At 41.6% G+C, this 12864-nt stretch overlaps 1 protein-coding gene across 1 annotated transcript in view; it reads right to left on the reverse strand.

Moving 5' to 3' along the window:
- The window catches only part of FBXO42 (F-box protein 42), a 101368-nt gene that overhangs the window by 87598 nt on the left and 906 nt on the right, over positions 1–12864 (reverse strand). The gene's annotated exons all lie outside the window — the stretch shown is intronic.

Genomic DNA, 12864 nt, shown 5'->3' on the forward strand with positions numbered 1-12864 from the left:
CCTAGAAAAAATGAAGACCCAGTAGCAATGTGCATTCCTGGCACTCAGATCTTGGGTTTCTAATGGCATTCCCTATAAAAGAAACTAGGTCGGGGCAACTGGGTGGCTTGGTAAAGCCTCTGCTCAGGTCATGGTCTCGGGTTCCTGAGATTGAGCACCACCCCCCCACCCCCGCATCCAGCTCTCTGCTCAGTAGGGAGCCTATATGCCCCTCTCCTTCTGCCTGCCTCTCTGCCTACTTGTGATTTCTCTCTCTGTGTCAAGTAAATAAATAAAATCTTCAAAAATATTTAAAAAAAAAAAGAAAGAAAGAAACTAGGTCTTCCTAGAAAAAAAATGACTGATTTCAGTCAAGGACAGGGAAAGTAAAATGTGAATCTGGAATACCTTGTTGTGATAGAAAACATCCCAAAGACCAATTGGGGGCATGTCAAAAGGACACAATACCAGCTTAAAGAGACTTACATTAGCCGAAGGTTAAGTGTCAAAAAGACTAATGCTACAACTACGTGTAAAACAATAAATAAAAACCACGTCACCTACAGTGATACAGAGAACAGCAAAGAAACTTATTTGCCACCACTGAGGTGACCAATTCTTTACTAAGAAAATTTACAATGAAAAGCAAAGAACTAAACATACTACCTTATTAGGAGAAATTTCTAGTAGCTCATTCTCAAGTTGATGGTATCTTGCCAGCTACTAAATGTGGAAGGAAGAGTAATAATCATCATCCTTCTGCAACCTCCAGTGAAATAACTGATTCTGACAGGGACCCTTAATGAGTGCTAAAACCAAGAAGGGAAAGACAGCTGAAAAATAGCATAATTGCGTTAAGTTGCTACCCCACAGATTGTCTGATCGCTACAAAGGGAAAGCTTTACAACAGAAAGATCAAGACTTTCATATGAACCAAGAGATCAAATTTAGCATCAAATTTAGCATCATCATAATGACACCAAGTATGATACAATATGAGTACACATATCACAAAGGATTGCAAATATAAATATAATCAAGCCTTTAGAGTTGTCTAAAAAGAGGATAAAAGGGTTAAATGACACAAGGAAACATTGAGACAAATCGTGAATGTGAAAAAGTCTACCAGAGAACCAGACTGGTGCCCTCAAAAAGTCAATGTCAGGGACGCCTGGGTGGCTCAGTTGGTTAAGCAGCTGCCTTCGGCTCAGGTCATGATCCCAGCGTCCTGGGATGGAGTCCCACATCGGGCTCCTTGCTCGGCAGGGAGCCTCCTTCTCCCTCTGCCTTTGCCTGCCATTCTGTCTGCCTGTGTTCGCTCTCATTCCCTCTCTCTCTCTCTCTGATAAATAAAAAAATATATATATTTTTTAAAAAAAGTCAATGTCACTTAGGGAAAAGAAAAAAAGGGGGATTGGGGGGGAGAGGGCTGTTTTAGATTAAGAAGAAGAAGCTAATTAAAACCAAATGCAATTTAGGAATCCTGACTGGATCCTGGTTTCTATTTCAGTCCTTTCCACTTGTTCTCTCTGTCCCCAGAACTTAACATTGAACATTCTGCCTTGTGTCTCAGCCTGAACATGAACTTCTCACAGAGGCCTCCTCTAAACCGTCCAATCTCAGCCTTTCCCTTCTGCTCCATGTCCTTATCACATCACCCTGTTTTATTTTCTTCCTAGTACTTACTACTACCAGAAATTTTATTCATTCATTAATTGCTTTCTCCAATCTCAAAATATAAGACCCAGGAAACCAGACACCTTGACTATTTTGTCCACTGTAACCGTCATACCATGAGCCATGCCTAGCACATAATAGCATTCAATAAATATTTGAGGTTTGGGGTTTGTTTGTTTGTTTTTAAGATTTTATTTATTTATTTGAGAGAGAGAAAGAGCGCACGCGCGCACAAGCAAGAGAGGGAACACAAGGGGCACCTGGGTGGCTCAGTGGGTTGGGCCTCTGCCTTTGGCTCAGGTCATGATCTCAGGGTCCTGGGATCGAGCCCCGCATCAGGCTCTCTGCTCGGTGGGGAGCCTGCTTCTCCCTCCCTCTCTGTCTGCCTCTCTGCCTGCTTGTGATCTCTGTCAAATAAATAGACAAAATCTTAAAAAAAAAAAAAAAAAGTTTTAAGAGAGAGAACACAAGCAGGAGGAGTGGGAAAATGAGAAGCAGGCTTCCCACTGAGTAGGGAGCCTGATGTGGGGCTCAATCCCAGAACCCTGGGATCACGACCTGAGCCAAAAACGACTGGGCCACCCAGGCACCCATTCTTTTTTTTTTTTTTTTAAGATTTTATTCATTTATTTGACAGAGAGCGGGAGAGAGACAGAGAGAAAGCACAAGCAGGGGAAGCAGCAGAGAGAGAGAAGCAGGCTCCCCATTGAGCAGGGAACCCAATATGGGGCTAGATCCCAGAATCCTGGGTGCCCCTTGGGGGGCTTTTTAAAAAAGATTTCATTTGGGGCGCCTGGGTGGTTCAGTGGGTTAAAGCCTCTGCCTCTGGCTCAGGTCATGATCCCAGGGTCCTGGGATCGAGCCCTGCATCCGGCTCTCTGCTCAGCGGGGAGCCTGCTTCTTCTCTCTCTGCCTGCCTCTGTGCCTACTTGTGATCTCTGTCTGTCAAATAAATAAAATCTTTAAAAAAAAAAAAGATTTTATTTGACACAGAGAGCACAAGCAGGGAGAGCAGCAGGCAGAGGAAGAGGGAGAAGCAGTCTCCCCTCTGAGCAGAGAGCCCAATGTGGGCTCAATCCCAGAACCCTGGGATCATGACCCAAGCTGAAGGCAGATGCTTAACTGACTCAGCCACCCAGGAGCCCCTCAATATTTGTTAAATAAATGGACCAACAAACAAAAACGCAACAAAGATTCAACAGACACTTGAGATCATACAATGTCTCAGAAAGCTCATGAGGAACAGCAATCTGTAAGAACTGCAAGTGTATACTAATGAATATCTGAGTGCCTAACACATAAGCACTAAAATGTGTCTACAAGGCACTAAAAGTATTATATATAAATTACACCACATGATATATCCCTTTTAAGCTGCTTGGCAGAAAGTAATTAGCACAATAATTTTCTTTTTGAATACTGACTTTAACCTAATTATGCAAGGACGAGTGGCTCAGTGGTAGAGCATACAGGAAATAATATACAGAGCTTCAGAAACTAATTAAATGGAAGAAGGAAAAAAAAAAGACCCAGGCCACCTGGGTGGCTCAGTCAGTTCAGCGTCTGCCTTTGGCTCAGGACATGATCCCAGGGTCTTGGCTTCGGGATTGCTGCTCAGCAGGGAGTTTCCTTCTCCCTCTGCCTCCCCAGCCCCCATGCTCTCCCTCAAGCATGCATGCGTTCTCCCTCGAGTGTGCGTAAACTCTAATAAAAATAAATAAAATCTTGGGATGCCTGGGTGGCTCAATCGGTTAAGCGTCTGCCTTTGACTCAGGTCATGAACCCAGGGTCCTGGGATCGAGTCCCACATCGGGCTCCTTGCTCAGCGGGGAGCCTGCTTCTGCCTCTGCCTGCTGTTCTCCCTGCTTGTGCTTGCTCTCTTGCTCTCTCTGACAAATAAATAAAATCTTTAATTAACAAATAAATAAAATCTTCAAAAGAAAAAAGACCCCCTTCCTAGGAAATGAATGTTCAGTTGTACACATGAGCATAATATGCAAGAGAGGCAAGCCAAGATACAATGAAGGTCATACAGAGAGTTCAAAAGATAAGCAGGGGACACAGGCACTTAGAGAAGTTATCACGGGTTCTTGATCAGAGTAGAAACATTCAAATAATATCCTTAAGACTGATCTGTCAAAACACTGTCACCTCAATCTTAACCATTTCCAAAGATTACTGAGAAGAAAATCTCAAATAACAGCAGCTTCTGTTTATTGAGTGTTTACCATGTGTTAGGCATTTAGTTAAATATTTTACACATATGTCATGAGACAGGAATTGTAATTGCCATTTGAAGATGAGGGAGACTGAGATCACAAAACTAGCAAATGGCAGAGCCCTGGCAACGAGAGCAGCTAAGAACTCTAACACTACCCCAGTCTGCTTTCAGCTCATGAAAGCCTGGTCTAGAGTCACAGTCAAGTCAGGCAAATCTAAGGGATCCTGAGTAAGAGAATACAGAACTACATGGCCAGATACAAGTGATGAAAGATTTAAAGAAGAAAAAAAAAAAATTCCTGGTTTTATGGTCTATCAGACCAGAATAAAATTATTCTACCTATAGATATGGGAATATTGAGAAGGGAACTTGTTTAGTAAGGTTTTAATAGAAGGCCTTCTATTGAAAGGCCTTCTATTGAAAAATGAAACATGCATTCCTGTGAAAGGCCTTAATAGAAGAGAGAGATGAGATAATGGACTCAGTTGTGAACACCTGCACGGCTGAGTTAGAGGATATGCTCTATGAAACCCCTGGAGAACCAAGAAGCATAAAAGAAAGATCACATCTAGAGGGATTTAAGACACATCAGGGCAGTGGTGTCAAATGGAGCCATGAACAAGGCCAGTTCTCCAATCAAGGATAGAAAGAGAAGCATAGGAGAAAAAATAAAACATGAGCGGCGCCTGGGTGGCTCAGTGGGTTAAGCCTCTGCCTTCAGCTCAGGTCATGATCCCAGGGATCGAGCCCTGCATCTGGCTCTCTGCTTGGAGGGGAGCCTGCTTCCTGCTCTCTCTCTGCCTGCTGCTCTGCCTACTTGTGATTTCTGTCTCTGTCAAATAAATAAATAAAATCTTTTAAAAAATAAATTAAAAAATGAAACATGCATTCATGTGAAAGGACAGATATGCCACTGGCTATACTATATACAATTTAGGAGATTAAGTTCCCTCTGTCCCAGTTTTATTTTCTTATTCCTTAAGTTTATTCTTATTATTATCTTATTTCTTAAGTTTACTTAGCTATTTATTTCTGTAACCTGTACACCCAACGTGAGGCTCAAACACACATTTGAACCCATTGATTAAGAGCTGCATGATTGAGGGGCGCCTGGGTGGCTCAGTTGATTAAAGCCTCTGCTTCGGCTCAGGTCATGATCCCAGGGTCCTGGGATCGTGCTCTCTGCTCAGCAGGGAGCCTGCTTCCTCCTCTCTCTCTGTCTGCCTCTCTGCCTACTTTTGATCTCTGTCTGTCAAATAAATAAAATCTTAAAAAAAAAAAGAGCTGCATGATTGAGCCACACGATCAATCCGATTGAGCCAGCCAGGCGCCCCTTGTCCCCAGTTTTAATGTTCCATAAAAACAATATAATAAAGTATAACATTTGGATATTTATATGTGCTACACAATGTGCTAAGAAGTTCACATACAGGGGTGCCAGGGTGGCTCAGTGGGTTGAGCCTCTGCCTTCAGCTCAGGTCATGATCTCAGGGTCCTGGGATCAAGCCCCACATCCGGCTCTCTGCTCAGCAGGGAACTTGCTTCCCGCCCCCCCCCATCTTACTTTGTGATATCTCTCTCTGTCAAATAAATAAATAAGGGCGCCTGGGTGGCTCAGTGGGTTAAGCCGCTGCCTTCAGCTCAGGTCATGATCTCAGGGTCCTGGGATCGAGTCCCGCATTGGGCTCTCTGCTCAGCAGGGAGCCTGCTTCCTCCTCTCTCTCTCTCTCTCCCCCTGCCTCTCTGCCTACTTGTGATCTCTCTCTGTCAAATAAATAAATAAAATCTTTAAAAAAAAATTTAAAATAAATAAATAAAAATATTTTTTAAAGATTTTATTTATTTATTTGACTGACAGAGATCCTAAGTAGGCAGAGAGACAGGCAGAGAGAGAGGAGGAAGCAGGCTCCCTGCTGAGCAGAGAGCCCGATGTGGGGCTCAATCCCAGGACCCTGGGATCATGACCTGAGCCCTTCGGCCTTAATCCACTAAGTCACCCAGGCGCCCCCAGATAAATAAAAACTCTTAAAAAAAAAATTCACATACATTCCCATATTTAACTGTCCCATAACACAGGCATCATTATCCTGATTTTATAGATGAAAAAAACTGAGACTTAGAGAAGCTAAGATCCATACCTCAGGAGAGAACTAGGGTATAAACCTGAGTCTACCTGGGGCTAAAGCCCAGGACCTTAATTACTATGTCAAAATAAATGGTTACCAAGCCATCCCACAGAGCATATAGGTTACCTTTTTTTAAATTGTGATAATATATACATAAAACTTGCCACCTCAACCGTTTTTAAGTGTGCACTTTGGTTGTCTTATGTACATTGACACTGTTACAAAACCATCCCCCATCCATCTCCAGAACTTGTAATCATCCCAAACTGAGACTCTGTAACATTAAACAATAATTCCCCAAGCCCTCCTCTCCCCAGCCCTTGGCAACTACCAGTCCACTTTCTGTCACTATGAACTGGACTACTCTAGGTACTTCATATAGGGGGGAATCATACAGTACTTGTTCTTTTTTGTCAGGCTTATTTCACCTATCATGACTTCAAGATCTGTTACCGTTAAGTTACTTTTAAGGTAAATAAAATGTGAAATTTTAACCCATGGGTCGTTATGCATCTCTACAGAGAATTACATTCCCAAATTCCATACGATGTATAAAACACATTTTGGAAGAGAGAACTGCATTTAGTGAGAAAAGAGAGGTGAGTTAAATTTGAAGGACCCACAGGGAAGTAAATCTTTACGTTCAGTAATATGGAAGAGAGCAGCTGGCTTGATCTTGACTAGAGCAAAGGATCTACTGGGGAAGAGGTCACTAAGTATCAAATCAAAAGTTAAGAAAAACAGTCTTGCACAACACAAGGCAAACACAATACTGTTTGAGTCTAAGAGAAGATGCTATTCCTTTTTGGCAAAAGACAGCAAGACTACTAATAAAAAAGCTTTAGGGGAACCTGGCTGGCTCAGTCAGTGGGGCCTGTGACTCCTCATCTCAGGGTTGTGGGTTTGAGCCCCATGCTGGGTGTAGAGGTTGCTTAAAAATAAAAATCTTATCCCCAAACAACAACAACTTTTAAAAGAACTATTGAAATAAAAGGATAAATTCCATTTCCCCTTGACTTCTATTTGAAAAGCCAGGAGATGGAAGAGGCAACATTTTAGTAAAACTGTATTGATGAATTCATAATTAACATCAATCTTTCCCTAAACAATGCACCAAGAGGTTCATTCCAGAAAAAAAATTCCTTGCTCTCTATTAGCAACATGAACCAAGCATTTAAAATGAGATTAATAGGGGTGTCTGAGTGGCGCAGTACATTAAGCACCCAATTCTTCGTTTGGGTTCAGGTAGTCATCTCATGGTCTTGAGACAGAGCCCCTGCCAGGCTCTGCAGTCAAGGTCGAGTCGGCTTGAGATTCTCTCTCTCTCCCACTCTCCCTCTGCCTCTCCCACCCATGCACACCCTCTCAATTCTCTAAAATAAATAAATCTTAAAAAGTAAATAAATAATTTTAAAAAGAAAATAAATAAAATGAGAATAATAAAGGAAACACAAATTCGGAAACTATGTGTATTAGTGAATTCCTTAAAATAGTTGAAATAGGGACGCCTGGGTGGCTCAGTTGGTTAAGCAGCTGCCTTCAGCTCAGGTCATCATCCCAGGGTCCTGGGATCGAGTCCCGCATCGGGCTCCTTGCTCGGCAGGGAGCCTGCTTCTCCCTCTGCCTCTGTCTGCCTCTCTGTCTGCCTGTGCTCGCTCACTCTCTCTCCCTCTGTCTCTGACAAATAAATAAAAAATCTTTAAAAAAAAAAAATAGTTGAAATAAAAGTATTCAAAATGGGGGCACCTGGCTGGCTCAGTCAGTAAAGTATGTGACTCTTAATCTTGGGGTCACGAGTACAAGCCCCACACCGGGCCTACAGCTTAACTTAAAGAAAAAGAAAACTAATATCCTAAATATTAAATGTTCTAAAGAAATAGTAACAGCTGAAACTAAAACTTGTTTGTCTTTATTTTTTTTCTTGTTTGCCTTTACAGTAATTAACTGAACTATCCCAAATATATATATATATTACTAGAAGATAAAATAAGTTACTGTTCAAAGTAGTAAAATTTTCTAAGTGACTACTACTCTATATAATACCTATACATTTATAAGACATATATATAAATAAGTATCAAAGCATTACAAGAGCATTTCCACTTTAGAAACAAAACACTGAACTGTGACACTGGAAAAAATTAAATTAAAAACTTGGGGGATGGGGCGCCTGGGTGGCTCAGTCATTAAGCACCTGCCTCCAGCTCAGGTCATGATCTCAGATCCTGGGATCACGCCCCACATTGGGCTCCCTGCTCAGCGGGAAACATGCTTCTCCCTCTCCCTCTGCTGCTCCCCCTGCTTGTATTCCCTCTCTTGCTGTCTCTATCAAATAAATAAATAAAATCTTTTAGGGCGCCTGGGTGGCTCAGTGGGTTAAGCTGCTGCCTTCGGCTCAGGTCATGATCTCAGGGTCCTGGGATCGAGTCCCGCATCGGGCTCTCTGCTCAGCAGGGAGCCTGTTTCCCTCTCTCTCTCTCTCTGCCTGCCTCTTTGTCTGCTTGTGGTCTCTGTCTGTCGAATAAACAAATAAAATCTTTAAAAATAAATAAAAAAATAAATAAAATAAAATCTTTTAAAAAAATAAAGATTTTATTTATTTATTTGACAGACAAAGGTCACAACTAGGCAGAGAGGCAGGCAGAGAGAGAGAAGGGGAAGCAGGCTCCCCACCGAGCAGAGAGCCCAATGTGGGGCTCGATCCCATGGCCCTGGGATCATGACCTGAGCTGAAAGCAGAGGCTTTAACCCACTGAACCACCCAGGCGCCCAATAAATAAAATCTTTAAAAAAAAAAAAAAAAACTTGGGGGAAACTCTACAACTTAAAAAATTTAATACAGGGGCACCTGGGTGGCTCAGTGGTTGGGCGTCTGCCTTTGGCTCAGGTCATGATCCCAGGGTCCTGGGATCAAGTCCCGCATCGGGCTCCCAGCTCGGTGGGAAACCTGCTTCTCCCTCTCCCTCACCAGCTCCCCTGCTTGTGTTCCCTCCATCACTGTGTCTCTCTCTGTCAAATGAGTAAATAAAATCTTAAAAAAAAAAATACAGAAAGAATCAAAATTCAAAGCAAATTTGCTTGCCAATACACCCATGAGTAAGGAAGAGCAAAATCAAGCTATAGGAATATCACAAAGTTGTAATTTTACAAGATATTTAGAAGGACACAAAAAATTTAATTCTTCTCTTGTTTTGCTTTGTTTTCTTCCAACACTTTTTTTGTTTAAAGTAAGCTAAACAGGGGGCGCCTGGGTGGCTCAGTGGATTAAGCCCCTCCCTTCAGCTCAGGTCATCATCCCAGGATCCTGGGATCCAGGCCCATATCGGGCTCTCTGCTCTGCGGGGAGCCTGCTTCCTCCTCTCTGCCTGCCTCTTGCTGACTTGTGATCTCTGTCTGTCAAATAAATAAATAAAATAAATCTTTAAAGTAAGCACCCAGGGGGCGCCTGGGTGGCTCAGTGGGTTAAGGCCTCTGCCTTCGGCTCAGGTCATGATCCCAGGGTCCTGGGATCAAGCCCCACATCAGGTTCTCTGCTCTGCAGGGAGCCTGCTTCCTCCTCTCTCTCTGCCTGTCCCTCTCCCTCTTGTGATCTCTGTCTGTCAAATAAATAAATAAAATCTTTAAAAAAATAAAAAAAATAAAGTAAGCTAAACGGGGAGCACTTGGGTGGCTCAGCCAGTTAATGAACTGGTCATTTTGGCTCAGGTCATGATATCATAGGTTGAGAGATGGAGTTACCTACATCAGGCTCTGCGCTCAGCAAAGAGTCTGACCCAGGATTCTCTCTCTCCCTCTGCCTCTGCCCCTCCCCTCGCATGCGCACGCACTCTCTCGTTCAGTCTCTCTCAAATAAATAAATCTTAAAGTAAGCCAGATGGCCAACATGGGGTTTGAACCAACATGGTCTATAAACTGAGCCAGGCAGCAGCCCCAGGTCACAAAAAACAATTTAGAAAATAAGCTGGGGGCACCTGGGTGGCTCAGTCAGTTAGGCATCCAACTCCTGGTTTTGGCTCAGGTCATGATCTTGGAGTCCTGAGATCAAGCCCCATATGGGACTGAGTTCAGCATGGAGACTGCTTGAGATCCTCTCTCCCTCTGCCCCGCCCCCCATTCATGATCCCTCTCTCTCAAATAAATCTAGAAAGAAAGGAAGAAAGTGAAGGAAGGAAGGAAAGAAGCAAAGCTGAATTATGAGCACAATACTAGGCAATTTTTTTATTTTTCTGATGTTTATTTACTTAAGTAATCTATACCCCCAACATGGAGCTCCAACTCACAACCCTGAGATCAAGAGTTGCAAGCTCTTCCAACTGAGACACCCGGGTCCCCAAGACTGGGAAACTTTAAAGTTACTTCTCTATGTGTCATATCCTTCTATACATAACAAATTCACAATACAGAAAAATAAACAGACACGTTACCTTCATTTTTCTATCAACCACCATCCTAAAGCCCTCATTTTTAGTGTTGAGTATTTACATGGTTAATATGTAAACATGAGTATTATCAAACTGTAAATGTTCTACTGATACTGTACCACGTAAAGATTCTACACATCCCAAAACTCATGAAGTTTGCAATACAGACGACAACATGCTAAATTAATTATAAAACTACCACAGCACTAAGATGAGGAACTTGTATTGCGATACAGAAGTTCAATATCAGAGATGCTAAGCAACTTCTACCTACATGAATGAATATAAAATAGTTCAGTATAGTCCTAGTTTAAGTTGTCAGCTTCGCCCAAAAAGGAAAAAGGACCTTCTCGCTTAATTTATTACTGAGAGAAAGGAGACAGTACTATAACTACTTACAGTACACATTCTAAGGGACTGACAACTAAACATTAACTAAACGTGATCAAATTAAAATCATACATTGCTTCTTATACCGGTTTACACAACAAAAAACAAAAACACCATCACTCTAAAGTTGTCACCATTTAGTAATCTGAGATATTTTAATTGCAGCTGCAATGTTTGTGTTTGTTGCCTGGTATATGACTCACTCTCAGGTTCTCCCAAGACTTTGGTAGATTTTTGAGACTGCAGAAATCATAACTGGGGCATACTGTGTGGGAAGTGTCATGACTGGGAATGAATAAAAGGGGGAAAGAAGTCAAGATTAAAAAATATTTTTAAGTTTTTATAAAAAGCAAATCACTCACAAAAGGCAGATTTTTCTGCAGAATAGGAAAGGCTATGGAGCCATCCTGGCCCTGAAAAGCCTTCCTTGACTCCCTCGGTTGGATTCTGTGCATTTTTTACTTTTTAAAGTACAACATACTTAACTACTTTGCATGTCTGGCTCCCCAACCAGGCTATAGGCAACTTGAGACCAAAATGAGACCAAATGCCCAGTGTATATAGAGGGCCCTCAATACGGGGTTTTCATAAAACTGATCATTGAATAATCAATCTTACATTTACCTGTTATTTTACAAAGGACTCTCACAGAACATTATCTCTTCTGACCCACGTAACAATCCCCAAGTGGAAAAGGCATTAGTTAACCAAACGGCTTCTGGTTTTATAAAGAGTTGTTAATTCAGTGACTAAAACAACCCTGAAATCACAAAAGATAATCACGTATTTGTTCATCTTTGAGATAACTTCTCCTTGGGACTTCAATATCCTTGTAAAACCCAAAGATTTTAATAGCATATCTGTGCCTGCTCTTAATAATAGGTAGGAATCATGAACAGCTCTGAATCTTACAGAAGAGTTTAACTATATAAAGCAGTGTTATATGAAGGCTCTTTTAGCAATCAGACAATAAGGAGCATCCTAAGCTATTTTTCCTGATCCTGTTCTTTTGGAGACTCTGAGAAGGTAAGAAATTTACAAAGGGCGAAATGCTGGAGAGTGAATGATGTCATGGATGTCATGAAGTTGCATCAATACCTGATGATGATTTAGCACAACAATGCAACACATTATGCCAAGAAGCATAATGTCAAACCATCAGGATGTTTTACTGCATTATTGCATGATTCTTAGCAAACTGAAATTTAAGGTGGCTCTTCAATTTTCTGTGAAGTTACTTGTTCAGGTTTATGGCCTTATGAAAGGCAATAAGAAAATCTACAAATCTCTATGGGAAAGCTTTAAGAGAAGGTCAAAGATTAGCTAATATTAAATCAAGCAGCTGTCACTTTAACAATTTAAAGTTTTTTTGAGGTAAACAAAACATCCGTGCGTCAATGTAGATTGAGTAATAGATTTATACTGGGTTTGTCAAAAGCAAACAGTTACAGGGTATAAAATGACAACACACAATAGAAAGGACGCCCAATCAGATTTTACACATGAATATGCTCAAAGTTAGGAATTTGACACAGAGAGTCACTAGTCACTGTAAAAGCTGCAGATTGAATTTTAAATGTTCAATTCTAAATGATGGTATTTCTCCTCTAATTTCCTTCTCCCTTTAAACCCATGATGTCATCATTTTAAACACAAGGAAAACAAATTTTAGTTACAAAGATATTCAGTGTGTGCAAGCCAAAGCCATTGCCGAAACATTTTCCCCATAGCACAATTCCAGCTGATCCCATCATTCTTCAAGGAAGAGATCACAAGGCTTCAAGCCAGCTTCCCAACGTGAGAAACTAAATCAAAACCTCCCAATTAGCAGCTGAACAACAAAAACTTATTCTCAGAAAGGAATAACAATGTCCTTGCCAGTAGGTGAGAGCTGGTAAGGTGTCTGAATCTTCACCCAGAGCAATCAGAATCCCACGACAGAAAAGCCCAAAGACTCCGGCAATTAAGGGAAGCTTTTATTTTCCGAATAAAATTCAGGAGATTTAACAGACAAAAGCAATTAGCTATTCCGAAGCTCAAAAACACAAAG

This window comes from Neovison vison, chromosome 2, assembly GCF_020171115.1.
Source record: "Neovison vison isolate M4711 chromosome 2, ASM_NN_V1, whole genome shotgun sequence".
NCBI classification, from domain to species: domain Eukaryota; kingdom Metazoa; phylum Chordata; class Mammalia; order Carnivora; family Mustelidae; genus Neogale; species Neogale vison.